At 34.0% G+C, this 27,114-nt stretch overlaps 1 protein-coding gene across 14 annotated transcripts in view; it reads left to right on the forward strand.

Moving 5' to 3' along the window:
- Window positions 1-3,034: 3,034 nt before the first annotated feature.
- sky (GTPase-activating protein skywalker) overlaps window positions 3,035-27,114 on the forward strand; it is a 239,306-nt gene continuing 215,226 nt past the window's right edge. For 4 of the 14 annotated variants that reach the window (XM_073970483.1, XM_073970478.1, XM_073970491.1 and 1 more), the window contains exons 1-2: window positions 3,111-3,386; window positions 13,494-14,232. The gene's annotated coding sequence lies outside the window, so the exon portion shown is untranslated. Of the gene's footprint in view, window positions 3,387-13,210; window positions 13,395-13,493; window positions 14,233-27,114 lie in introns of those variants that run through there. The other 10 variants (XM_073970484.1, XM_073970479.1, XM_073970486.1 and 7 more) reach the window with 4 other exon arrangements.

Here is a 27,114-nt window from a genome sequence, read left to right on the forward strand (position 1 = left end):
AAAAACCCCATGTTTATGACCCTCAAACTCTTCTTTAAAAGCCCCACGTTTACGATCCTCAAAATCTTCTTCAAAAACCCCATGTTTATGGTCCTCAAAATTTTCTTTAAAAATTTCACCTTATATTGCCCAAAAATCTTCTTTAAAAATTTCTCGTTTACATTGCCCAACGCCTTCTTTAAAAATCTTTTTTTAAAAACCCCATGTTTATGGTCCTGAAAATCTTTTTTAAAACCTCCACGTTTATGGTCCTCAAAGTCTTCTTTAAAAACCCCCGCGTTTATGGTCCTGAAAATCTTCTTTAAAACCTCCACGTTTATGGTCCTCAAAATCTTCTTTAAAAACCCCCGCGTTTATAGTCCTCAAAATCTTCTTTAAAAACCCCACGTTTATAGTCCTCAAAATCTTCTTTAACAAAACCACGTTTATAGTCCTCAAAATCTTCTTTAACAAAACCACGTTTATGGTCCTCAAAATCTTCTTTAAAAACTCCACGTTTATGGTCCTCAAAATCTTCTTTAAAAACCCCACGTTTATAGTCCTCAAAATCTTCTTTAACAAAACCACGTTTATGGTCCTCAAAATCTTCTTTAAAAACTCCACGTTTATGGTCCTCAAAACCTGCCTTAAAAAACTCCACGTTTATGGTTCTCAAAATCTTCTTTAAAAACCCCACGTTTATGGCCCTCAAAATTTTCTTTAAAAATTTCACTTTATATTGCCCAAAATCTTCTTTAAAACCCACGTTTGCGGTCCTCAATATCTGCTTTAAAAACTCCACGTTTATGGTCCTCAAAATCTGCCTTAAAATTCTCGTTAATGGTCCTCAAAACTCCACGTTTATGGTGCTCAAATCTCCACGTTTATGGTCCTCAAAACTCCATGTTTATGGCCCTCAAAACTCCACGTTAATGGTTCCCAAAACTCGACGTTAATGGTCCTCAAAATCTGCTTTAAAAACTCCATGTTTACAATCCTCAAAACTCCACGTTTATGGTCCTCAAAATCTTCTTTAAAAACCACCGCGTTTATGGTCCTCAAAATCTTCTTTAAAAACCCCCGCGTTTATAGTCCTCAAAATCTTCTTTAAAAACCCCACGTTTATAGTCCTCAAAATCTTCTTTAACAAAACCACGTTTATGGTCCTCAAAATCTTCTTTAAAAACTCCACGTTTATGGTCCTCAAAACCTGCCTTAAAAACTCCACTATCTGCTTTAATAACTCCACGTTTATGGTGCTCAAATCTCCACGTTTATGGTCCTCAAAACTCCATGTTTATGGCCCTCAAAACTCCACGTTAATGGTTCTCAAAACTCGACGTTAATGGTCCTCAAAATCTTCTTTAAAAACTACAAGTTTATGGTGCTCAAAATCTGCTTTAAAACTCCACGTTTATGGTCCTCAAACTCCACGTTAATGCTCCTCAAAACTCCACATTTATAGTCCCAACAACTCCACGTTTATGGTCCTCAAAACTCCACGTCTTTGGTTCTCAAAACTTCACGCTAATGGCCTTCAAAAAACCACGTTAATGTTCCACGTTTATGGTCCTCAAAACTCCACGTCTTTGGTTCTCAAAACTTCACGCTAATGGCCTTCAAAAAACCACGTTTATGGTCCTCAAAACTCTACGTTAATGGTCTGCAAAAATTCTCGTTAATGGTCCCCAAAACTCCACGTTTATGGTGCTCAAAACTCCACGTTTATGGCCCTCAAAACTCCACGTTAATGGTCCTCAAAATCTTCTTTAAAAATTCCAAGTTTATGGTCCTCAAAATCTTCTTTAAAAATTCCAAGTTTATGGTCCTCAAAATCTTCTTAAAAACCCCACGTTTATGGTCCTCAAAATCTTCTTTAAAAACCAACGCGTTTATGGTCCTCAAAATCTTCTTTAAAAACTCCACGTTTATGGTCCTCAAAATCTTCTTTAAAAACTCCACGTTTATGGTCCTCAAAATCTTCTTTAAAAACTCCACGTTTATGGTCCTCAAAATCTTCTTTAAAAACTCCACGTTTATGGTCCTCAAAATCTTCTTTAAAAACTCCACGTTTATGGTCCTCAAAATCTTCTTTAAAAACTCCACGTTTATGGTCCTCAAAATCTTCTTTAAAAACTCCACGTTTATGGTCCTCAAAATCTTCTTTAAAAACTCCACGTTTATGGTCCTCAAAATCTTCTTTAAAAACTCCACGTTTATGGTCCTCAAAATCTTCTTTAAAAACTCCACGTTTATGGTCCTCAAAATCTTCTTTAAAAACTCCACGTTTATGGTCCTCAAAATCTTCTTTAAAAACTCCACGTTTATGGTCCTCAAAATCTTCTTTAAAAACTCCACGTTTATGGTCCTCAAAATCTTCTTTAAAAACTCCACGTTTATGGTCCTCAAAATCTTCTTTAAAAACTCCACGTTTATGGTCCTCAAAATCTTCTTTAAAAACTCCACGTTTATGGTCCTCAAAATCTTCTTTAAAAACTCCACGTTTATGGTCCTCAAAATCTTCTTTAAAAACTCCACGTTTATGGTCCTCAAAATCTTCTTTAAAAACTCCACGTTTATGATCCTCAAAATCCTCTTTAAAAACTCCACGTTTATGATCCTCAAAATCCTCTTTAAAAACCCCACGTTTATGGTCCTCAAAATCCTCTTTAAAACCCCCACGTTGTTGGTCCTCGAAATCTTCTTTAAAAACTCCACGTTTATGATTCCCCAAATCTGCTTTACAAACTAGACGTTTAGATCCTCAAAATCTTCTTAAAAAACTCCACGATTATAGTCCTCAAAATCTTTTTTAAAAACTCCATGTTTATGTTCCCCATTTTTTTTTTAATTTCTACAGTTATATTTCCAAATCCCAGTTTATAGTCCCCAAAAAAATTCAAAAAACCGGCAACGCAACATGTTAGTCATTTTCCTACCTAGTGAACCCTATACAGTTAACATCAACTTGACAGTTGTTTCATTAACCAACAAAACATTGGCAACCCTCATTGTTTACAATTAAAACATTCTCTTAACATGAGAGCGCGAGAGAGTACAGGAAACGGATAACAGAGAGCAATAGCAAAAATCAAAAAAATAACACATGAAATTAATAAAAATAAATTCTTGTACTCAGTCTTTTACGAAACTCAACTCACTCTGTTGGAATGTAAATTATTGTCGTAAAGTCGTCGGGAAACAAAAGTATATGACAAACAAAAACGTGAAATAAGAAATAAAAATATAGTTTTTTTGTTGTCAAAATACGAAAGGAGTTTACAGAAAAAAATACTTCCGGTGAAGTAAGAAAATTAAATTTAAGCAGAAAGAAAGCTCTGCCTGTGTGTCGTACCGTGGCGACAATTGTGAAGAATTTTGGGGTTAACTAAATTTTAGAGCAAAATGTAAGAAAACAAATTATCGATTTTTACGAATTATTTGTGAAAAAAACTAGCACCAGAAATTGTGAAAACTATAAAACAAACAAAAGCAAATGTTTATTGCGAAAATAAATAGTAATGAATAGTCGGCATTTTTTGCATTGAAAAATTACTCAAAAAGCCAAAAGTGCTAAGTAGCGTATTAATTATCATTACCACGAAAAAGTGTTTAAGACTTCTTTTTTTTTGCCTCTTTAACTGAAAACAACAATGAAAAAGAAATCATATTTATCAAATTAGCGTAGCTATGTGAAGTGAAGAAGACGAAGAAAGAAAGAAGTCAGATAGCTTCGTAATATCTCATTGCTTAACAAAGTTTCGCATAAAAAAGGCCGCCACCCAGACAACCAAACCACCTCTCTCCTCCCCTTCGGGCAGCATTAAATAGCAAACACAATAAACAGCAAAGCACCGTTCACAGTTCTATTATCAACAAACAAAAATAACAACAAATTATTACTAAAATATTCTTGTTAACCATAAAAACAACGTTTTTGTTGTTAGTTTTTTCTGTCCAAATATTTGCATTTTTATGCCATTATTGCTGGGCTTTCTGACATTCGTACCGAAGAAGTAATGGGAGAATCATGATATGGTTGGGTTGGTGGAAGCAAGAATGTAGTAGCATTCGATAAGAACAAAACTTAAAATAAAAATGTTTGTTGTGTACATACTGTTTGAATTTCTTATTGTGGTTGCTGTTGTTGGTACGCGGATAAAAAGATTTTTTTCAGTTTTTTTTGCCTACCACCAACAGTCAGCGTATCTGAAACCAAAAACAATTTCTTTATTTGAAAAAAAAAAACCAAGTGGTGGAGATTTTTGTCGTCATCATCCAACTAGTAAATAGCACAAATCCACAACAACAACTAAGTACATTCGATAAATTCTGTTCTTATTCTGTTCTTTCTTAAGTAAATCCTTATTACTTACCGGAGAGTGCAAGAATTCCAAATGAAAGAGAGCATAATTGTGTGAAGAGAGCAAAGTACGTGTTGCAAACAGATATTTGTTCTTGTTGTGCCGTTCTTATCGGTTCTGTTTACTTTTACAGGGTTGTAAATAATCTTAGGATTAAGATAAGGGTTTCCTTCATTCATTTAATTAATGGAAAAAATGTAAAGTCTTAAGCAAAGGGACATCAAATATCAATGATATCTATACCAGCATTCAATGTGGTTGCTTTATATTAAATTACCCTAAAAGTGTCGCTAAAATCGATGATAAAATATACTTACTCTTTGCGGACCTATTTTACCTTGCCGTTTAGAGGCTTTTGCAAAGATTTCTCCAGTTTATTCCGTCTTCCCGCATCTCTGGCTTTTGTGGGTTCTATATTACTTTTCATTAATAGGTATATTGTTAACTGTGTCCATCCAAGTTTTCCTTCTTCCTCTGCTCTTTTTCCCAGTAGGTCTTACTTCTTAGGCGCGTTTTGGTAATCTGATAAAATTTCTGTTCAGGCTGTAGTAGAGGCTGCAGTTGCTGATATTGTACGATAAAGATTCCTGTCTGATTTATCGTCTTCGCTCAGTACCACACCAAGGTAGCAAAAATGTTCAACTTGTTTTAGGTGATCAGTTCCAATGTTGTTGTTCACATTTATTTCGATTGATAACCATTGTTTCCCTATTATTTATATTCATCCGTAGATCCCGTCTTGTCATTTTGTTTACCAAAGTTTTCTTGATTGTGGGTTATTATAGTCACATCGTCTGCATAGGCTAACATTGATATTTTAACGGGTTGCATTCTACATTCTTCCATATTCAATTTTCGAAATGACCGCATTATACGTCCATTAGAATTATAAATTAATGTGGAAATTAATGTGGACTCAGACAAGGAGGCATGTCTTACACCTTGATTGTTCAGACTTTCAGTTATTTGTTTCCTATTTGTTTCTGATTTTTTACGCGATTTTGAACTAATGGACAAGAAATGTGTGTGGAATTAAGAAGGAAACACAATCATCTTCCTTCTGCATCCATATAAAATGTTTAGTTCATTAATTTTTCAATTTTGAATTTAGACATGTCATAATTAATTTTTCCGATAAATTCTCTCATTTGTTAGGGATGGATGACAAACTTATTCGTCGTTCAGAGAGTATTTCTAATCGACAAACGTAGAAAAATCGTTGATCGTTCATAGAATTTTTTGTGGGGAAATAAGCAATTTATTGGTAATTATGGGTCGAACAACGAAGTTTAGAAGTTTATTACCTAGTGTTTACACATGCCAGTGACAGTTCGAAAAACACAATACATTCTCACTTTTTTACAAACACATTCACAGTTTTCGAACTATTAGCTCCGCTGGCATTAAATTTTCCGTGCCAGCAGATTTTTGAACTGGCTGCTAGTAAAATGTCAAATAAAGCAAATTATTTAATGTCAAGTGTCATATGTGTTGTAAATACAAACATATTTTTGAGCATAAATAAGAAGAAAAATCAATTTAAACATGGAACAGAAATTAAATAAAGAAGAAATTATTAAATTAATTTCTTTATACCGGTCGAATGAATGTTTGTGGAACATGAACAGCAAATGCTACAAAAGAACGGATTTAAAGGCAAAAACTTTCGAGGACATCGGATCTCAAATGGGCATGTCGTCTGAAGCAACTAAAAAGAAATTCCGTTCTCTTCGAGGAACGTACATTCTTGAAAAAAATAAAATAAATAAGAAGTGGGGATCAGCAACGAGGAAATTTATCAGCTTTTGTTATTTTGGTTCCACGATATGGAATTTCTGGACCAAAGTATAGCGGTAAGAAAGTCCACGGATAATTCGGAAAAGTTTGGTTTCGTTGAAGTTTTTCAATAGGCTTTTAGTAATATATTCGAACGTACCTCAGAGAATATGAACTTTGCAAAATTTTGATGATGGTTGTGTTGAAAATGAGAATATTCCAAATAAAAATACAATCAAGAGACAACGGAGGATTATAGTAATAAGGAAAATAATATACCAAATAAAAAACCAACAAAAAGACCAAGGAAAGAAGATGAGGAGGAATCAAAATTTGATCGCGCAGTAGAAAAGTTACTAAATATTGGCGAGAAAGAAAATGAATTCACAACGTTTGCTACAAGTATCGCTTGTCAATTACAAAAACTTTCGGAAGATGACGCCTATGAATTGATGAGCGATATTCAAAGTTTATTATTTAAAAAGAATTTGTCCAACAAGGAGATAAAAGCCCGAATTCCTCAGAAGGAATCTTGCCTTTCGGAAAATGAAATATGTTCCTCGCCATTAGAAAGTTCAATATCATCCATTCCAGAGAAAGAGGATATTTTAAGCTATGGCCTTTCCCTCGCTGGAATTACTACAAAATTAAATTTTTCTTCTTCGTTAAAAAGTTATGCAAAGCACAAGCAGTCAGTACAATTAAGTCGACCATTGTCATTTGCACTTCTATAGGTCGATTAAATATGCCAAATATTTTGGCCAGGCACAACCTCTTTGCTGCAGGGAATATTTAGGTTTCCAGTTTGCAAATTCTTGTATAGGGTCGATTCCTGATATATTGTGCTATCAGATGCTTTACCATTCGATCCAACATCTATAAAGATGAAACGAGAATGGGCATCGACTGCCGCAAAAAGCACAATGCTAAAGAAGCCTTTGAAATTATAACATTTTGATCCAGAATTCGATCCAGAATTAGAAACAGAAAGATTTTGAGAAGAACAATTTTCGTTAACAATTGTAGATCTTTTTCATGAGTATGTGTGTACAGGTTTATGAAATGGCGGTTGAAATGTACTTTCCTTCAAATAAGTATCTAGAAGAGCTTCATATATAGGACGAACAACGCTTGGCATAAAAATCGAAACGGTGCTCCTTGAAACTCTCGATAAAAATTCCAGAGAACGGAAAGAATCTCCTGCAGCCAGGTACCTAAGTGCCATAGCCAACTTTGTTCTTGCAGAAATAGCTAATCGTATTTGAGTATCATCTTGCTTGATTTTAAATTCAACCTATAAATAAGAATATGTACGTACAATTTTGTCACAATCGCAAGAATTGACGGGCTGTATCCCAAATTCGTTTACCTACCAGGCTTACAATTTCTTCAAACTGCTCCTTGTGAAAAGGGGGAAAAATTGTTGAAGTCTATGTCATTGTCCTCCAAAAATATATCTATCAGCAAGAGAGCTTCTAGATCAAAATCACACCTTTTTATTAATAGGGGCTTAACCCAATATTTCCTTTTTTTAACATTTTTCTTTCTGTGAATATCATGTCGCTCTTTCTTTTTTAATTTTTTTTTTGTAAGTTGTTTGCTGCTTGAAAACATTTTGAAAATGAACTGGCACTTTCCTTTGTAGACACACAAGAAAATTTGATGACAACCTACAATTTTTTGAAATTTTCGTGTATGATACATGTACGTAACTGGCACCAATTTACTGGCATGTGTAACTGGAGCGTTAATTATTCAATTATATGATGAAATTCGATTTCGAGTGCAAAAGGAGTCTAAAACGACTGTAGGTGTGATGCATGTACATTTCCGACTTAGTATTGTTTTCGATATCTGTTTCATATTTCATTTTGTTCTTTGGGAAAATGTTTAAAAAACTTGTGATGCAATCCGATAATCGTTTTGTTTTTCTCGTTTTGAAAACGGTTATATTTTTGTGGTCGAAAACGATGCTATACGTTTTAAGAGATTTTTTTATGGTAAAACATTTTAAATGTAAACGCGGTTATAAAAAGAAGAATTAACATTTATTTTCCTTATTTTTTGGTATATATTGTTAAGGAAATATTTGATATTTTGATAAAAAATCGCAGAACAAAAATTCTGCATTCAACATCTGTATGCATTCTCCAAATTGGTGAACACACCCGCTTAACATGTTGTTATGCACTCTTTGCAGTTCTCATCATGTAATGGCAAAAGAATTTCCTGACATATAGGAAAATTTAAATAATTTCTGTTTTGGTTTTTGCCTTCGCCACAACAAAAAATATTTTATGCCGCTTTCATCTTAGGATTAGGGTTCACTGGTCAGTTTTTTGTGGGAATTTAATTAAATTGAAACAACGTGGAATTGAAATTCGATGCGGTTTCCATCATATCTAAATACAATTCACTCGTTTTCATTCCAAATCGATTCGGAGTTCATGACGTACCTGATTATTTTATTCCTTTAAGTTCAATTCCAGTTCAATTCGATAGTTCTCATTTTGGCTTCGGTGGAATTTCTCAATGTTTCTTAAGTCTTCCAACCTTTCGAGCCCAAAACGTGTCATGCATGTATATTTTCTGATTTCGAATTGTTTCCGATATCGGTTTCATATTCCATTGTGTTGCAATCCGATTATCGTTTATTTTTCTCGTTTTGAAAACGGTCATATTTTTGTGGTCGATTTATAAAACGATGTAATGAATTTTCAGAATTTTTTAGGAAAAAAACTTGAATTTTAAACTTGGAATTTTAATTTTGGCACATTTTGTTATGAAAATATTTGATATTTCGATAAAAAAGAACAGGTAAAAAATCTACCTTTAACATGTTTGCTTTCTCCAAATTGATGAACACCCGCTTAATATGTTGTTTTCACTGTTTATTGATCACATGTAATAGGATAAATAGGACAAAGAACTTCGACACTAATCTTCCCTATAGGTCAATTTAAATAAGAAAACAAATTTATTTTATTTTTTATTAATTTTTTCGGCTTTTGCCGTCTCCAAGACTAAAAAATTGTTTTTTATTTTTCTTCTTTCAACTGCAGATTAGGGATTTATTTTATTTTTTATTAATTTTTTCGGCTTTTGCCGTCTCCAAGACTAAAAAATTGTTTTTTATTTTTCTTCTTTGCTTGTGGGAATTTAATGAAATTGAATGGAAATTCGATGCGGTTCCCATCACATCTAAAAAATTTCTCTCGTTTTGGGCAAATCGATTCGAAATTCATCACATACCTGATTACCAATGCACAGCCATTTACGCATCCGAACTTTAGAGCCCGCATCCATCTGATTAGCGCGGTGTAGAAGCTCTCTGTTCGTTATTGTACTTGTCCAAAATATACATGGAATTTGACGGAGTCAACGACTTATAAAGACTTGTAATAGTTGCTTAAAGCCGTTGGTAACTTTCCATAATGCCAGAACAGAATCAATCGTCGCTTGCTTTGCTTGCTTCCCAAATGTCAAATTATAAAGGAGAGCTATATCCAAATTAGAACCGAACCAAATACCTAAAATCGGCCGAGAATATATATAGGAGTTATAGTAAAATTTGAACCGATTTCTATATAATTTGGCACACTTATTTTAGACTATATACCGTCGGACATTCCAAATTTAATTGAAATCTGACATATGTAGCGTGTTTCGTGCACCAAATTCCTTAAATCGGGCGAAAATATATATGGGGGCTATATCCAAATCTGAACCGATTTCTATATAATTTAGCACACTTATTTCTAGATTAAATTCCGTCGCACATTCCAAATTTCATTGAAATCGAACATATTGTTACGGAATTAGATTTAACTAATCTCCGTGTAGACGTTGTTTTATTTCCAAGTACGATTTGTACCAAATAAAACAGGGTTCGTTTTAGATTACGTTTCCACAATGCTTTATTTACTTTATTACACTTATTCGGAACCGACTTTAATTACTAAGCACACAGCAAGTCTCTAGTTAGCACGCAGCACTTCTTTAACCGATCTGTTCAGTTCAACGCTTAAAACACAACTCAACGCGTCATTACCAGTTCCCCTGTATTTATACCCCAAAGTCTCCTTGGTCTAGAATTATCCAGAAAGTCTGGCAACACCTCGAATCTGTGCAACGAACACACAGACGCACATTCGTACTAAGCGAACAACCATACTCACATACATACATGGGGGGAATACAGGCGGACGACAAGCAAAGTAATGACGTAATTACAACAACAAACAAATGCAAGAAAGAAAAATAAAAATAAAAGCACATTAATGAAAGGTAAAGTCAAGGCGAATTTAACAAGGTGATCCAATAGTTGAAGTTAGGTTGTAGTCTTCTTTTGCTGTCAATTTTTTTTGCGCGAAATATCCACAAAAGTTAGAAGAAAACGTTAAAATATTATTCGCGAAGCTTAAACAAAGATATTGTACACAGATATTTTTTATGGAAGCGAAATATTTGTTATTTATTTTGGATTAAAAATATGTTTTGACAGCAAATGAAGACATCAGTTGGTATTATTGTATCACCTTCTTTCTTACACCATGGGTAAAGTAACATCTAGAATAATGAAGAGAGTTCTACATGGTAGTTGTTGTTGCTTAAATAAAGTAACTGCGTAATAAAAACTTTACGTTACAATTCAAATTTTTAAATTAACGGAAATTAAACTAAACTAACTTAAACCTATCAGTTACATTCGTAACAATATATAGCGTGATTCGTGCACCAAATAGCTTAAATCGGGCGAAGATATATATGGGGGCTATATCCAAACCTGAACCGCTTTTTACCAAAATAAATGCGAATCGGACAATAAATGCGACCTGTACATTGTTTACAAAAATACATGGACAGACAGACGGACATGCGGAAATCGACTCAGAAAGTGATTCTATGTATATCCCTAAAAGAAACTATGGGTCTATCTCGTTTCCTTTTGCATGTTACAGACTACTGCACAAAGACATAATACCCCTTACCACATAGTGGTGTAGGGTATAAATAGTGTGTGATGCTACATCCACGGTTCTTGATGGATTTTATAGAAATAGGTTTAGATCGATGTATTTTTTCATGGATGATGCTGAAATCGGATGCGCATAAAAAGTGTATGCACTTTGTGCAATTTATAAGCGTTATACAGTTTGTTGCACACTAAACTGCAGATGATGCTACATCTTAGCGGCCAAAGTAAATCCTGGCAAATGTGTACAAATTAAAAGAGAAGAATTCGCTGTGTTGTTAAACCGCATGCGCATCAAGTGATTTTGAGGATTTCGCGATTTACACGCATTTCAAAAAGAACATTACTCGATACAGTTTTATTTCAAGAGTATACCCCATTAAAAGGAGCCCAACATTTATTTGAACGATACCCATATCTTCCGCTAGATGTTAGTGTGTATTCGAGAAGTGATTAGAATAAAAAAATCGATTTTTTGCGTGAAATTTCTCTAAAATAGAAGAATAACTCCGACAAATTTTTCCTAAATTTTTTCAACTAACTCACAAAATAAATTGTAATAAATATTTTCTCTTAGAAACATTTTTTAAATTTCCTCAATATATCTTTTTGTTTTTGCTATAATATGCAAACCATTAAACGGATTTGTATAGTTTTTGTTTCATTTGAATCATCGCGATGTTTAGATTACGTACATATTTTTTTAAATATTTTTAGGATACGTAAACAGCTTGAATTTTATTAAAACAAGTTGCAAAGTACCAATTTTTTTAACTCTTTCTCAATTTCCGCGAAAACTTTAAACTTTTTCACTAATGTTATGGGGCCTCAGTAATCATTTATTACGTAGGGAGACCCTAATTAAGAGAGTTTCTCAATATAATGATTAGAGTCTTTTAAAGATTTTTTCTTTTTATCAGAATTGAAACCGCCATAACTTTTGCGCGCAACAACCAAAATTAGTATCTCGAACAGATTTAAGAATGGGATTTTTTCCCAATCTATGTACCAAAAATCTTTCATGTAGCTTAAAAAAAATTTTAAATTTTTTTATGGAAAACTAAAAAATTTTGTCTTTTCTTCATATATACTTTATCGCAAATGATTATTTCACTGCGTTACAAACGGAAAAACAAAACTCAATATACCCTCTATAATCAAGTTTTCCGCGGCGGTATTTGTCGAAAAAATAAGGCACAAATGTATAAATAACTCACATTTGCTTTTTCTTAATATTTTTCGTAAAAAAGCAGCATTTAATAATAAAAGAACTTAACGAACTGAACATAATCGTACTATTATTCATAGTGTTCTGGTATAAAAAAGGAAATATACAAATTTTCCTCTTCTTAAAGAGAGAGAGATTATGAAAAGGCAAAGTTTTAAAAAAAAACACACAAAATCAAAAATTGTTTTTTTCACATTATTATTTAGACTGACTAAAAATAGGGAAAAAGTTAGTTTATAATTAGTCGAAAAGTAATCTAGCGATGGACAATACTGACTACTTAGGTGATCATCGCCTTGTAAAAGTAGTCAGATGGCATAAGGGAAAATAATCGATAAAAAGTCACTTATGTTTTCAAAAAAGCTAGTTTTAAGCTAACTTTAAATCAGCGTCAGTCCCTACAGGGAAAAGCCTTCTTCGTCCCTTCAGGTATGTTTGTGGGAACATATGTATGTATGAAAGACTACACCTATCTTCAGTACCGATGCGACAATTTTCCTCACGCTAGAATTATCCCAAGCGTCCAAAATTCAATACAACGGGTTTAAAATTTTAACGTGCGTATGTAAACCTTATTATATGCATTTGGAAACGGGTAATGGATTTTGCATATTAATTATAATTAAAAAATGGGGAATACATAACAAATTTCTCACAAAATTTATCCCCATAATTATGGGAATTTCATTTGTCTTGGCAATCCTGCAGACTACCACTTTATACAACTGTGGAAAGTAAACAAAAGCGCAAAGAGTTCCCCATGACAACTCTCTACCTCTCTTAGCATATCAACACAAAACTCTCTTACGATTTCAATGCTTCCATGCTCTTTTATCCCCAACTTGTATTTTTGGGGCAGTTCTTTTACCTGCAAATAAAATAAAAAACGCACAACAAAATACGTACTTCCGAATTGCTTTGTGGAGAGGAAGAAATTTAGTATCGCAAACGAACGTAATATTTGAGGACGGTCGACGACAGCAAACGCCTGGATACGAAAAAGTGTTAATTAAACGAAAAAAAAAATTAAAACAAATAAATACAATTTAAAAATAAAAAAGGAAGATTGTGTGTGAGATAAAAAAAATTATATATTAAACAAATAACAATAAATTAGCAATTTTAAGTATTTTATTGAAAAAAAAAATAATAATTTTATTATTCTTTGCAGAAAAAATTGCCATACAAATTAATAGAAAAAAAAATTAATCGAATTCAATACGAACAAAAAAGTGTGTGCCGATTTACGAGAAAAAATTATAATTTAAAGAAATTACATTTAGTGGTGAAATTGAATACTACCAGCAGAAGAATCCATTAGCCTGTCTAACAACAGGAATTTAACAACTAGCAAGGAATTCTTTTTCCTACTTCTTGTTCGCAAAACCAAATTACGTGAACAAAACGAACGTGATTCGCAAAAACGTGATTTTCTCAAAGAAACAAAAAAATACCTGAAAAAACGACAAAAGAGAATAGCGAAATAAAATAGAAAATAAATAAAAGAAAGAAATAAAAAACGTATAAAACAAGAAACACCAAATACCTAGTTGTCGTCAACAAACAATAACAAAAACAAGTCTTTTGTGGTAGTTTTGCAAAAATAAAAAAGTAAATTCCAACACCCTACCAACTAAAGAAAAAAGTGCGGAACAAAACAAAAAACCGCGAGAAGAAAAAATATAAAGAAATAAAAATAGCAGCAACAATAGCAGCAACACCATTAACAACAAACAAAATAAACCACACGCTATTTTTTATATTGACAACGACAACAGAGAATTGTCAAATTGAAATTCATCAAGCGCAGCCACTACCTTCATCAGCCAGACAGCCAGCCAGTCCGTCAATCCACCATCGTCATTGATTGATAAGAAAGAAACGAAAATTATTAAAACATTATAAAAAAGGTATGTATTTTACTATAATTATAACCCATGGTTTTAATTTCCGTTTTAAAAATTATATTTTCGATAATTTTTTTGTTTTATAATTTCGACACCTCCAAATAATAGTATGCTAAGTCTAAAAAGTGAGTTTCGCAGGAGAAGCTCTCAAAGTTTGGAATTTTTTTTGAACTTCAGTACTATGCTAAGTCAATATTTGTTTATAACTTCTGTTCGGATTGACCGATCATTACCAAAATTTGACAGAATTTAACAAACAATAGTTTGCTAATTCTGAACAGTGAGTTTTGCAGGACAAGCTCTAAAAGTTTGGAAATTTCTTTGACCTTCAGTACTATGCTAAGTAAATATTTGTTTATTGTTCGGATTGTCCGATCATTACCAAAATTTGACAGAATTTAAGTTAAAGGACGTTAAATATAAAAATGTAAAGAACTTGAAAACATGCTAAGTCGACTTAGCATACTATTGTTTGGAGGCGTCTATTTGAGATGTTATTTTTCATTGATGCCAGTAATCCAAAGGTCGAGCATTTCGAATCAAGATTCAAACTTACAAAGCTGATAGCCTGAAAAGAAGCACTAGTACTAGCGATTCTGAAATCAGGAACAGATGCTCGACTGTGTGGAAGTTATAGGTTAATTTTCATTTTATCGCCTGTGAGAAATTGTTCGAATATTTACTGATGCAATGAATTTGTTCTTAATTGTCACTTACTTACGTAGGTGATAGTCTGGAAAGAGACACTAGTATAACCCATCCCGAAACCTAGAATTGTTGGTCGTCTGAGTGGAAGTTATAAGTTCATCTTCCTATTATTTGAGAAATTGGTCGAATATTTACTGCTGAGCCGCATCAACCGAGATTCATCGATACAAGAAGAATTTTGAGAGACTGCCAATTTGGATTTCGAGCTAAAAACTCAACAACCTATGATGCTGTGGTAGCCTTCTTGAATACGTAACGGAAGGTTTTAAGACAAACAAGTAAGAACGTTAAGTTCGACCCGGCCAAAATTGTTAAACCCTCCATCACGAGTTGTATTGAAGAAAAACTGAACAATTAGTTTCTTTTCGTTTATGACGAAGACTAAATACCAAATTCTAGCAAGTTCGGTAAAACAATGTGGCTAACTTTCAAAATACCGAAATATGGGAAATACCGTTCTATGAGCGCTATATGAAGGCGTGGACCTGTGCGGACAAATTTCGAAGGGAATATTTTATACCACCAACGAAGACTAAACACCAAAAAAATGTCGGTGGAATATTGAAGCCACAACATTTAAAATACCGAAAATCAGGAGGAACAGTTCTATGGGGACAATATGAAGGCGTAAACATATACCTACAAATTTCTGGTGGAAAGTTTTGCATCCCCAACCAAGACTAAATACCAAATTTCAGCCATTTCGGTGGAATATTGAAGCCACAGCCTTCAAAATACCGAAAATTGGGATGTACCGTTCTATGGGGTCTATATGAAGGCGTGGACTATACTAACAACGAAGACTGAATACCAAATGTCAGCCATTTGGATGGATTATAGTTGTCATAACCTTCAAAATACCGAAAATCGGGAGGTACCGTTCTATGGGGGCTATATTAAGACGTGGACCTATACCTACACATTTCAGGGAGGAAGTTTTATACCACCAAAGAACACAAAATACCAAATTTCAGCCATTTCGATGGAATATTGAGGCCACAACCTTCAAAAGCCGAAAATCGGAAGGTACCGTTCTATGGGGGCTATAGGAAGGCATGAGCCTTTACCCACAAAATTCTATGAACAAGTGTTATACTCCCAACAAAGACTAATTACCGAATTTCAGCCATTTCGGTGTGATAAATTATCACTGATAATGTCACTAAAACCTTCAAAATACGAAAATCGGGTGGTACCGTTCTATGGGGGGGCTATATCAAAACATGGATACCAAACATCCTGGGAGTAATAGAAACTTCTATACCAAATTACAAAGATCTATCTTAAGAATAGCGAGCTGTATATTGATTTCAACAGATGGGCGGACGGACAGACAGACATGGTTTATCGACTTAAAATTTTAGCCTGATCAACAATTTGGATTTTAGTTCCATTTTTTAAATTATATTTTTGATTACTTTAGTATTTAAATGTAATTTACTTCACATTGTGGCCAATGATCCGCAGTTGGCTCTGCAAAACCACTTTTGTCCTTAATAGTCCCTTATTTACGTGATCCCCAAACCTTGAGCTGATGCTCGCCTTTGTAGAGGTTATAGGCCAATTTCTCTTTTATCGCCCTTTAAAAATTGTTCGAATATTTTCGGATGCGCCGCATTAATGTGGTCTTCGAGACAAGAATAATTTTGAGAGACTGTCAAATTGACAGCCTTCTCCAATACGTAACTGAAGGTTTTATGACGAAATAAGGGACCTATATGCTGAGCCTGAATATCGCCAAAGCTTTAAATACGATACGGCAATGTGGAATTTTATAGGGTGCCACCGTGGTGCAATGGTATGCCCGCCCGCCTTGCACGCAGAAGGTCGGGGGTTCGATTCCCCGGCCAAGCAACATCAAAAATTTTTCAACGGTGGCAAAATACCCCTCAGTAATGTTGGCGACATTTCCTGAGTATTTCAGCCTTGAAAAACTTCTCCACAAGTGGTGTCTTAAGACACGCCGTTCGGACTCGGCGATAAACAGTAGGTCCCATGTCATTGAGCTAAATATGAATCGGGGTGCACTCATTGATATGAGAGAAGTCTCCCTTGTCCCGTATGGGATGTTGTGGAACAATGTTTTTTTTTTTTTGTTAATGTGGAATTTTATACAAAATGCAATCGTTTGGATTCGATCATCGATCGAGTTTTACGAACGAGGACAAGGGTCACTTCTGTTACCAGTCACTTATAACTTGTTCATCAGGTTTATACCAGGATTGTTACTCACATACGCCGATTATATCCTTCTGCCGATGCGAGTACGCTTTGAAAGAAATCTGAATGCGTACATTTATAAACCTCACAATTGTATCAACAAATATGGACTCAACCTTAACATAGGAAAATGCAAATTTGTGATTTTTAAGGGCAAATCCATGCCGACAGCGGAAAACTTCCGGAGGTACACTCTACTAATCCATGTTGGTAATGAAATAATTGGATCTTTAGATAAAAAAATCCACGTTTACAGAGCTCCGAACCTCCCTCCAAAAATATTTAAAAATCCAAGTTCATGGACCTCCAAACGGCCCTTCTAAAAATCTTTAAAAAATCCACGTTTATGGAGCTTTAAATAACCTTCTAAAAATCTTTAAAAAATCCACGTTTATGGAGCTTTAAATAACCTTCTAAAAATCTTTAAAAAATCCACGTTTATGGAGCTTTAAATAACCTTCTAAAAATCTTTAAAAAATCCACGTTTATGGAGCTTTAAATAACCTTCTAAAAATCTTTAAAAAATCCACGTTTATGGAGCTTTAAATAGCCTTCTAAAAATCTTTAAAAAATCCACGTTTATGGAGCTTTAAATAGCCTTCTAAAAATCTTTAAAAAAATCCACGTTTATGGAGCTTTAAATAACCTTCTAAAAATCTTTAAAAAAATCCACGTTTATGGAGCTTTAAATAGCCTTCTAAAAATCTTTAAAAAATCCACGTTTATGGAGCTTTAAATAGCCTTCTAAAAATCTTTAAAAAATCCACGTTTATGGAGCTTTAAATAGCCTTCTAAAAATCTTTAAAAAATCCACGTTTATGGAGCTTTAAATAGCCTTCTAAAAATCTTTAAAAAATCCACGTTTATGGAGCTTTAAATAGCCTTCTAAAAATCTTTAAAAAATCCACGTTTATGGAGCTTTAAATAGCCTTCTAAAAATCTTTAAAAAATCCACGTTTATGGAGCTTTAAATAGCCTTCTAAAAATCTTTAAAAAATCCACGTTTATGGAGCTTTAAATAGCCTTCTAAAAATCTTTAAAAAATCCACGTTTATGGAGCTTTAAATAGCCTTCTAAAAATCTTTAAAAAATCCACGTTTATGGAGCTTTAAATAGCCTTCTAAAAATCCTTAAAAAAATCCACGTTTATGGAGCTTTAAATAGCCTTCTAAAAATCTTTAAAAAATCCACGTTTATGGAGCTTTAAATAGCCTTCTAAAAATCTTTAAAAAATCCACGTTTATGGAGCTTTAAATAGCCTTCTAAAAATCTTTAAAAAATCCACGTTTATGGAGCTTTAAATAGCCTTCTAAAAATCTTTAAAAAATCCACGTTTATGGAGCTTTAAACAACCTTCTAAAAATCTTTAAAAAATCCACGTTTATGGAGCTTTAAACAACCTTCTAAAAATCTTTAAAAAATCCACGTTTATGGAGCTTTAAATAGCCTTCTAAAAATCTTTAAAATATCCACGTTTAAATACCCATCTAAAAATCTTTAAAAAATCCACGTTTATGGAGCTTTAAATAGCCTTCTAAAAATCTTTAAAAAATCCACGTTTAAATACCCATCTAAAAATCTTTAAAAAAATCCACGTTTAAATACCCATCTAAAAATCTTTAAAAAATCCACGTTTAAATACCCATCTAAAAATCTTTACAAAATCCACGTTTATGGAGCTTTAAATAGCCTTCTAAAAATCTTTAAAAAATCCACGTTTATGGAGCTTTAAATAGCCTTCTAAAAATCTTTAAAAAATCCACGTTTATGGAGCTTTAAATAGCCTTCTAAAAATCTTTAAAAAATCCACGTTTATGGAGCTTTAAATAGCCTTCTAAAAATCTTTAAAAAATCCACGTTTATGGAGCTTTAAATAGCCTTCTAAAAATCTTTAAATAGCCTTCTAAAAATCTTTAAATAATCCACGTTTATTGAGCTTTAAATAACCTTTTAAAAATCTTTAAAAAATCCACGTTTATGGAGTTTGAAATATCGTTCTAAAAATCATTAAAAAATTCACTTTTATGGAGCTTAAAATACCCTTCTAAAAATCTTTAAAAAAATCCAAGTTTATGGAGTTTTAAATACCCTTCTAAAAATCTTTAAAAATCCACGTTTATGTAGCCTTAAATAGCCTTCTAAAAAGCTTTAAGGAATCCAAGTTTATGGAGCTTTAAATAGCCTTCTAAAAATCTTTAAAAATCCACGTTTATGGATCTTTAAATAGCCTTCTAAAAATCTTTAAAAAATCCACGTTTATGGATCTTTAAATAGCCTTCTAAAAATCTTTAAAAAATCCACGTTTATGGGGCTTTAAATAGCCTTCTAAAAATCCACGTTTATGGAGCTTTAAATAGCCTTCTAAAAATCTTTAAAAAATCCACGTTTATGGAGCTTTAAATACCCTTCTAAAAATCTTTAAAAACTCCACGTTTATGGAGTTTTAAATAGCCTTCTAAAAATCTTTAAAAAATCCACGTTTATGGAGTTTTAAATACCCTTCTAAAAATCTTTAAAAACTCCACGTTTATGGAGTTTTAAATAGCCTTCTAAAAATCTTTAAAAAATCCACGTTTATGGAGCTTTAAATAGCCTTCTAAAAATCTTTAAAAAATCCACGTTTATGGAGCTTCAAATACTTTTATAAAAATCTTTAAAAACTCCACGTTTATGGAGCTTTAACACCCTTCTAAAAATCTTAAAAAAATCCACGTTTATGGAGCTTTAAATAGCCTTCTAAAAATCTTTAAAAAATCCACGTTTATGGAGCTTTAAATGGCCTTCTAAAAATCTTTAAAAAATCCACGTTTATGGAGCTTTAAATAGCCTTCTAAAAATCTTTAAAAAATCCACGTTTATGGAGCTTTAAATAGCCTTCTAAAAATCTTTAAAAAATCCACGTTTATGGAGCTTTAAATACCCTTCTAAAAATATTTGGAAAATCCATGCTTATGGAGCTTTAAATACCCTTACGAAAATCCTTAGAACAGCCTTTCAAAAAGTCCACGTTTATTCAGCTCCAAAAAAGCCTTCCAAAAATCTTAAAAAGTCCACGTTTATGAAGCTCCAGAAAACTTTCCAAATTATGGCGCTCTAAATAGCCTAACCTTTCCTAAAATATGTAAAAACAAGTAAAATAGTATCAGTCGGCTTTGCCGACAGAGATATACCCTCAGCCTGTGTATATTGAAACAATTTTTTTCCAAAAAACGCATGTATTTAGGGAGTTTTAAAAATGTTGGGCGTTTGAACTGACAAAAATGTTGATTAGGATTTAATATCAAAAGTTTTGCGGAGGAGATACTAAAAAGAATGGATCTCCAGCCACTACATATGGTACCATAGGGGTTTTTTAGAACTTCAGGGATGTTTGCTCAAGAAGTATGAACTTGCCCCTGAAACAACCATCGCAATTGAGGCAGCAATGCAAGTTGCTTCAACAAAAATCAAATTGATTCGAAAGCAGGTCTTAAAATGAACATGTATCCGAAATTTTGAGTGGGAGGTACCGGATGGAGTGGACAAATATAGTCCATGTTTGAACCTGATCTATATCTGGTAGATATATTAGGATGTGTAAAGTATGGACCAATTCGGCCACTCTCTTCAAGAGTTATCGTACGCACAATTTTTCCAAACATTTTTGAACTTTTGTGGGGGAGGTTCCTGAAGGAGTGGACCGATATGGCCTATCTTCGAACTTAAACTATGTTTGGACAAAATATTACTAAGGCCAAACTTTGGACCGAATCGGCAGACCTGTTCGAGAGTTATTTTTCCCTCCAACCTCCTCACACGGTGTCATAGGGTTTTTTTTAGCAACTTTCAGGCTATTATCTCAGAAAGTATGGACTTGCCCCTGATGAAACTTATATCGTCGTATAGAGGGCAGTGAATACAAGTTGCTAAAGCAAAAATCAAAGCGATTCGAGAGATGTTCCTAAACTGAACTTTTCCAAAATTTTGTGTGGGAGGTACCCGATGGAGTGGACCGATTGAGTCCATATTAAAACCTGATCTAAGTCTGGTACACGCTCCACGATGGGCAAAGTATGGACCAAATCGGTTACACCCTTCAAGAGTTATCGTGCGTACAAATTTTCCGAACATTTTCGAACTTTTGTGGGGGAGGTACCGGAAGGAGTGGACCGATATAGCTCATCTTCGAACTTAAACTAAGTTTGGACAAAATATTACGAAAGCCAAAAATTTAACCGAATCGGTTCAACCCTTCGAGAGTTATCGTGCGCTCCAGCCAGCCAGACAGACAGACAGACAGACGGACGGACATTGCTCAATCGACTCCAAATTGTCAGAAACACATTTCGTCCAAACATACTTGGGGTCTAAAACCATTATTTCGATGAGGCACATTTTGCCCGTATGAAAGTGTATATACCCTTCATAGCCTAAAGGCTGAGGGTATAAATATGAATTAGGTCACTTTGTCGCTTGCCCTTCCAGCGCAGGGTAAACCTCCAAGAGCTTGTAAAATTCAAAAATTTTAGGTGGAGATTCACATATCAGTGTTCTTAATTTTTTTTCAAATATCTCAATATACATTCTACTAAAGAAAACATCTTATATCTTCAAATTTGTAACAGAAAATTGTGAAATGTTCAAAGTTACACATTTTTTTGTCTTGACCGATAATCGAAAGGTCATCCCAATATAAATGTGTTAAATTGAATTTATCAAATCTTTGAGAATTATATTTTTTTAAAATATTGACACAATATTTTCAAATCTCAACTTAAATTGTATAATATTCTATTTTTATGTGTTGTGTTTGTTGTTCCTCACAGTTTGTTCCCAACTAATGTTTCTTATCTTATCTCCTCGTTGCTTAGTTAGTTGTTCCTTCCAGATAAGAGTCCGCTGGTAGCTGCTGTTGTGCGTTGCTAAGACCTACATCACACTATGCCGTTTTATGTGTGCCCGCCCAAACTTGTGGGGGAATACTATGTACTTATATACCATACCGGCTTGTCACTGACAGCCCATAAGACCAAACAAATTATGATACTCAGAATTTCTTTCAAGTACATTCCCAATAGAAAAAAAAAAATGAAAAGTAACCTTCGTGTGATAATATGTGTTTTCTTTTCAATATTTAATTTGTTTGGACATTTAAAATGTGTAAAGTTTGTGTTTAGGAGAAATTGATAATTGAGATTTTTGTAAAGACATATAGCAGAGAGTGAGAACGTTTTAAGTTAAAAGAAATTAGAGTAAAGCCTTTGTTTCTCTGGTAGTGTGAAGTTGGCTGTAGAATACAAAGGGAGCCATTTGCCTCACGAAATTCGCATACTTTGTATTAAATATGGAGCTCCAAATTGCCTTCCAAAATTCTTTATAAAATCCACATTTGTGCAGCTCCAAATATTCCTCCAAAAATCTTTAAAAATCCACGTTTGTATACCTCCAAATAGCCTTCGAAAAATCTTTAAAATCAAATCCTTTGTTCGTTTTGCAGTGTGAAGTTGGCTACAGAATATGAAGGAAGTCATTTTCCTCATGAAATTCGGATTTTTATATTAAAAAGTAAAACAAACAATATTTCTCTAAGTTTTCGCCTAACATTGTTTTGATTCGTCTTAAATTGTGCAATAATTTTGTTACTTCACATTTGCTCCACACTGTTCCTTCTACCAGCCGAAAGAAATGTTCTAATGATAATTGCATACTTGCTTGTTACTTTGTTATTATTTGTTTGTGACACTCTGCGCTATCGGGCCGGTATTTAAAAATATCTTGACAGTTGTGTGACAGCATTTAGTGTTTGTCTGTATGTTTGTACTCGTTTTCTTTAAGTACATTTAACAATAAAATGCGACAAAATCATAAATAATATAACTTATATTCGATGGTAAATTTCTTTATAGACCGTAGCATACTTCAGAAGTTTGGAGAAAAGATGGAATGGTGTCGAATTTTGATTTGACATCGACATTTTAAATAAATATTTAATGATTAAAGTCATATTGGAACGAACATGTGATATACTATACCAATTCATATGGACCATAATTTTAACGGAACACAACGCTTTTTAGGAGCAACCCCTTATTACCTTCTTTAAAAAGTCCTACTGATCTTCTTAAAAATCATATTTGGACAATTGGGAAAACCAGGAGGGATTTTGAAAACAGAATTTTTAGAATGGAATTTTTCTTATGAAATATTTTTAGCAGCACAAAATTCGTGTAAATTTGGTCAATTTTGAATTATTTGCCCTAATTTTATGAATTATATTTAAATGAATTAAGATTTCTATGTATGTAAATTATGTATTTTGAATTACCACTGGTCTGTTGTGAATTGTAAAATGTCATGACTACCTATTTACGTCAACTACATATTTTAAATACTAAAACCTGAAGGAAGTAACCTAAGATAAGAAAATTTAAAACACGTCAAAGAACTCCACTTGTCATGCAGCTATCAAACAGTGAGGAAGCTTCCTCTACTCCCTTCTGGTCGTCTATAAAGACTCCCTTCTGGTCGTCACTAAAGACTACAATCTATAGCTTGTCTATAAAAACTCTCAGTAGCTCGCCTAGAAAGACTTCTTTCGTCTATAAATACTTTCGACTATAAATCGTCTAGAAAAACTACCTTCAGTTCACTACAAGAACTATCTTCATATCGTCTATTAAGACTCCATTTAGTTTTCTATGAATACTCCCTTCAGCACCTCTAAAAAGACTCCCCTTAAGTTCGTTTATAAACATTTCTTACGTCTATAAAACATTCGACTATAAATCGTCTCGAAAGTCTCACTTCAGAACTATCTTCATATCGTCTATAAAGACTCCCTTTAGTTCGTTTATAAACATTCCCTTCAGATCCTCCAATACCACCTCCATCGCGTCCATAAAGTCTCCCTTCAATTTGTCTATAAAGACACCCTTCAGTTCTCTTCAGATAGTCTAAAAGGCTTTCTTTCAGCTCATCTATAAAAACTGCTCGCCTATAAATACTCCCTTCAGTTCGTCTATAAGGACTTCCTTCTGGTGTTTTATAATGATTCCTTCTGGAACCGACCAGAGGTAAACAACCCTCCAATGTACTTGCTAAAAGTCAGAATTTTATTATTTAAATATTTCGCCTCAAAGTATGCTCATTATATGTGATTTTGTTACGCATCTGAATTATAGATGGCATTATAGCAACTAATAAAATATTGATGATCAGTCGGTCACTCATTACCTAACTTCTTTATATACTTATATAGGGTACATACATGATCGTCTACTACTTGTATAAATTTTTTCTTCAAAAAAAGTCTGTATCCCAAAAAATAATTTCCAATTCTCAATTAACCTACTTTAAATGCTTTCTTTTGTATGACATTTAGACTACGAACGAGAATGTGTGTCGTCACTATGGTAATAAAAGTTGCAACAAAGCTGTTACAAAAAAGTAGTTGTTGTTGGCAAAGATATTCCACCCTCGTTTATTTTTTGGTAAGATTAGAAAGAATTACTTACGCATGTTGGCTGTGAAAACAACCCAAAAAACTTACAAACACACCACCCACCCACCCACCACCAAACAAACTATTGGCCATGTTATTATGCTTTTAGCCCTGTTGTAAAAAAAACTCATTACTCCACACAGAAAGATGTGCTCGACATGCAACCAAAAAGGGGGTGTAAAATAATTTTGTGGGTGGTGGTGGTGGGTTTCAGTGTTGATTTTTAACTGGAACGAACATCACATGTACACACATACACTAGCAATGACAACTGGTATTGATTTTTTAACTACTTTCGTTGCTGACATTTGCTGTTGTAACTAACTGGGCCAAAGAGTAATAACCAAAATTATGGGGTTAAAATTATGTGTATATACAGAATAACATTTAAACTGGCAAGAAACACACATCCCCATGTATTTATTACCCTACCGAAGAAACCTATTAACCAATTCTCTTGAAATTTCATTTTTTTTTTTGTAGTTGAAGGGAAACAAATGTTGTTTGAATTATTGCCAAATGTTGAGGAAAAACTGCCAGTAAATTTAAGTGAAAATTTTTTGAAAGCTCTGTGGAAATTTGCTTTTCGTGTTACCATCAACCACCACCATCATCCCCATCGCACTGTAAATGTGGGTCATCTCGATAAATAGTTTATTATGCAGTCATGGTGGCGATATTTCTACATATGTAATTTGATGATAAAAATCAATTTGATTATTTTATTGATCGTTATTTTTTATAAATTATTAGCCGTGAATTGGGGAGATATAAATCTTAGGATAGAACTACTTAATGAGTTTATCAAAAGAGAAATATGGTTATGGTTAGTCATGATTTTTATAGATATCCAACAGCGCCATCTGTTCGTCCATAAAACGCTCATCAATAAAGATTCCCTTCTGCTCGTCCACAAATATTCTCCTCAGCTTGTCCATAAAGTTTCCCTTCTATTCGTAAATAGGCATCCATTTCTGCTCTTCTAAGAAGGCTTCGAATATTCAAGTGTGCTATTAATAATTTAAATATTCCGCCTAAAAGCAGGCAATCCGCTAAAAAATATAGTAAATATTGAAGTATAGATGGCGTTATAGCAAAAGGTACAATATTGGCGAAAAGTCACTACGGTGACCAATATTTTGGAATGAAATAGAGTACATATACAAATGTGTAAAAAGTTACTTACTTAGCTGGCCCATTACAGAACATTTGTTCTATAGGCCGAACTAAGAAAATATCTCCAATTCTCTCTATTTGTTGCTTCGCTTTCTGGAATACCGCGCCTTTTCATCTCATCATCCACTTGTTTGCGCCATCTATTCCTTGGCCTGCCAATTCTGCGTGCACCGCCAAGCGGTCCGTGTTTATTCATCTTTTTAGCGGGGTCATCATCGCTCATTCTTATGATATGGCCTAGCCAACGCAATCGCTGCATCTCGATACGTTTAACAATATTGATGTCGTTGCACAACAGATACAGCTCGTGGTTCATGCGACGTCGATATTCACCGTCAACGCAGATTGGTCGAAGAATTTTTCTCTCAAACACACCAAGCGCTGCCATGTCTGCTTGCGCAAGTACCCAGGCTTCGGAGCCATACATCAGCACGGGTAGTATCAGTGTTTTGTAGAGCGTTATTTTTGTTTGACGAGATGTGGCTTTGTTTTTGAACTGCTTACTTAAACCAAAGTAGCATCTGTTGGCCAATATAATTCTTCTTTTTATTTCACAACTGATGTCGTTTGTTGTGTTTACGGAGGTGCCGAGGTAGACGAAGTCTTTTACTACCTCAATATTATAGGAACCAACTTCCACAGTCGGTCCGAGCTCAATGGACGCATTGCGCGTCGACACCATCAACTTTGTCTTCTCACCGTTTACCGCCAGACCCACTTTAGCAGATTCTCCTTCGACCTTCATAAAGGTATCAGTTAGTTCTTTTACTGATCGGCCTATGATGTCTATATCATCAGCATAAGCAAGTAACATGTGACTATTATGACTTTGCGGGGATACCAAATTCAGACATGGCTTGGAATACCTTTGAACGCAGCGGGCTGTCGAAGGCTGCTTTATAATCGACAAAAAGGTGGTAGGTGTCGATCTGCATCTCTTGGGTCTTCTCCAGGATTTGCCGCAGGGTAAATATCTGGTCAATGGTGGACTTGCCAGGTCTAAAGCCGCATTGGTATGGTCCAATTATCTCGTTGACCATAGGCTTTAGTCGTTCGCACAATATCCCTGACACGATCTTGTAGGCAATAGGGAGTAGACTTATGCCCCTATATTTAGAGCATACAGTCTTATCTCCCTTCTTGTGGACGGGGCACAGGATACTTAGGTTCCAATCGTCGGGTACTCGTTCTTCCTGCCAGATGGTGCTAACTAGCTGATGAATACACCTTATCAGCGTGTCGCCTCCGGTTTTGAACAGCTTGGCTGGTAAGCCATCGGTTCCTGCTGCCTTATTATTCTT

Source organism: Musca autumnalis, unplaced genomic scaffold, assembly GCF_047663935.1.
Source record: "Musca autumnalis isolate F117 unplaced genomic scaffold, ASM4766393v1 scaffold_2, whole genome shotgun sequence".
Classification (NCBI taxonomy): domain Eukaryota; kingdom Metazoa; phylum Arthropoda; class Insecta; order Diptera; family Muscidae; genus Musca; species Musca autumnalis.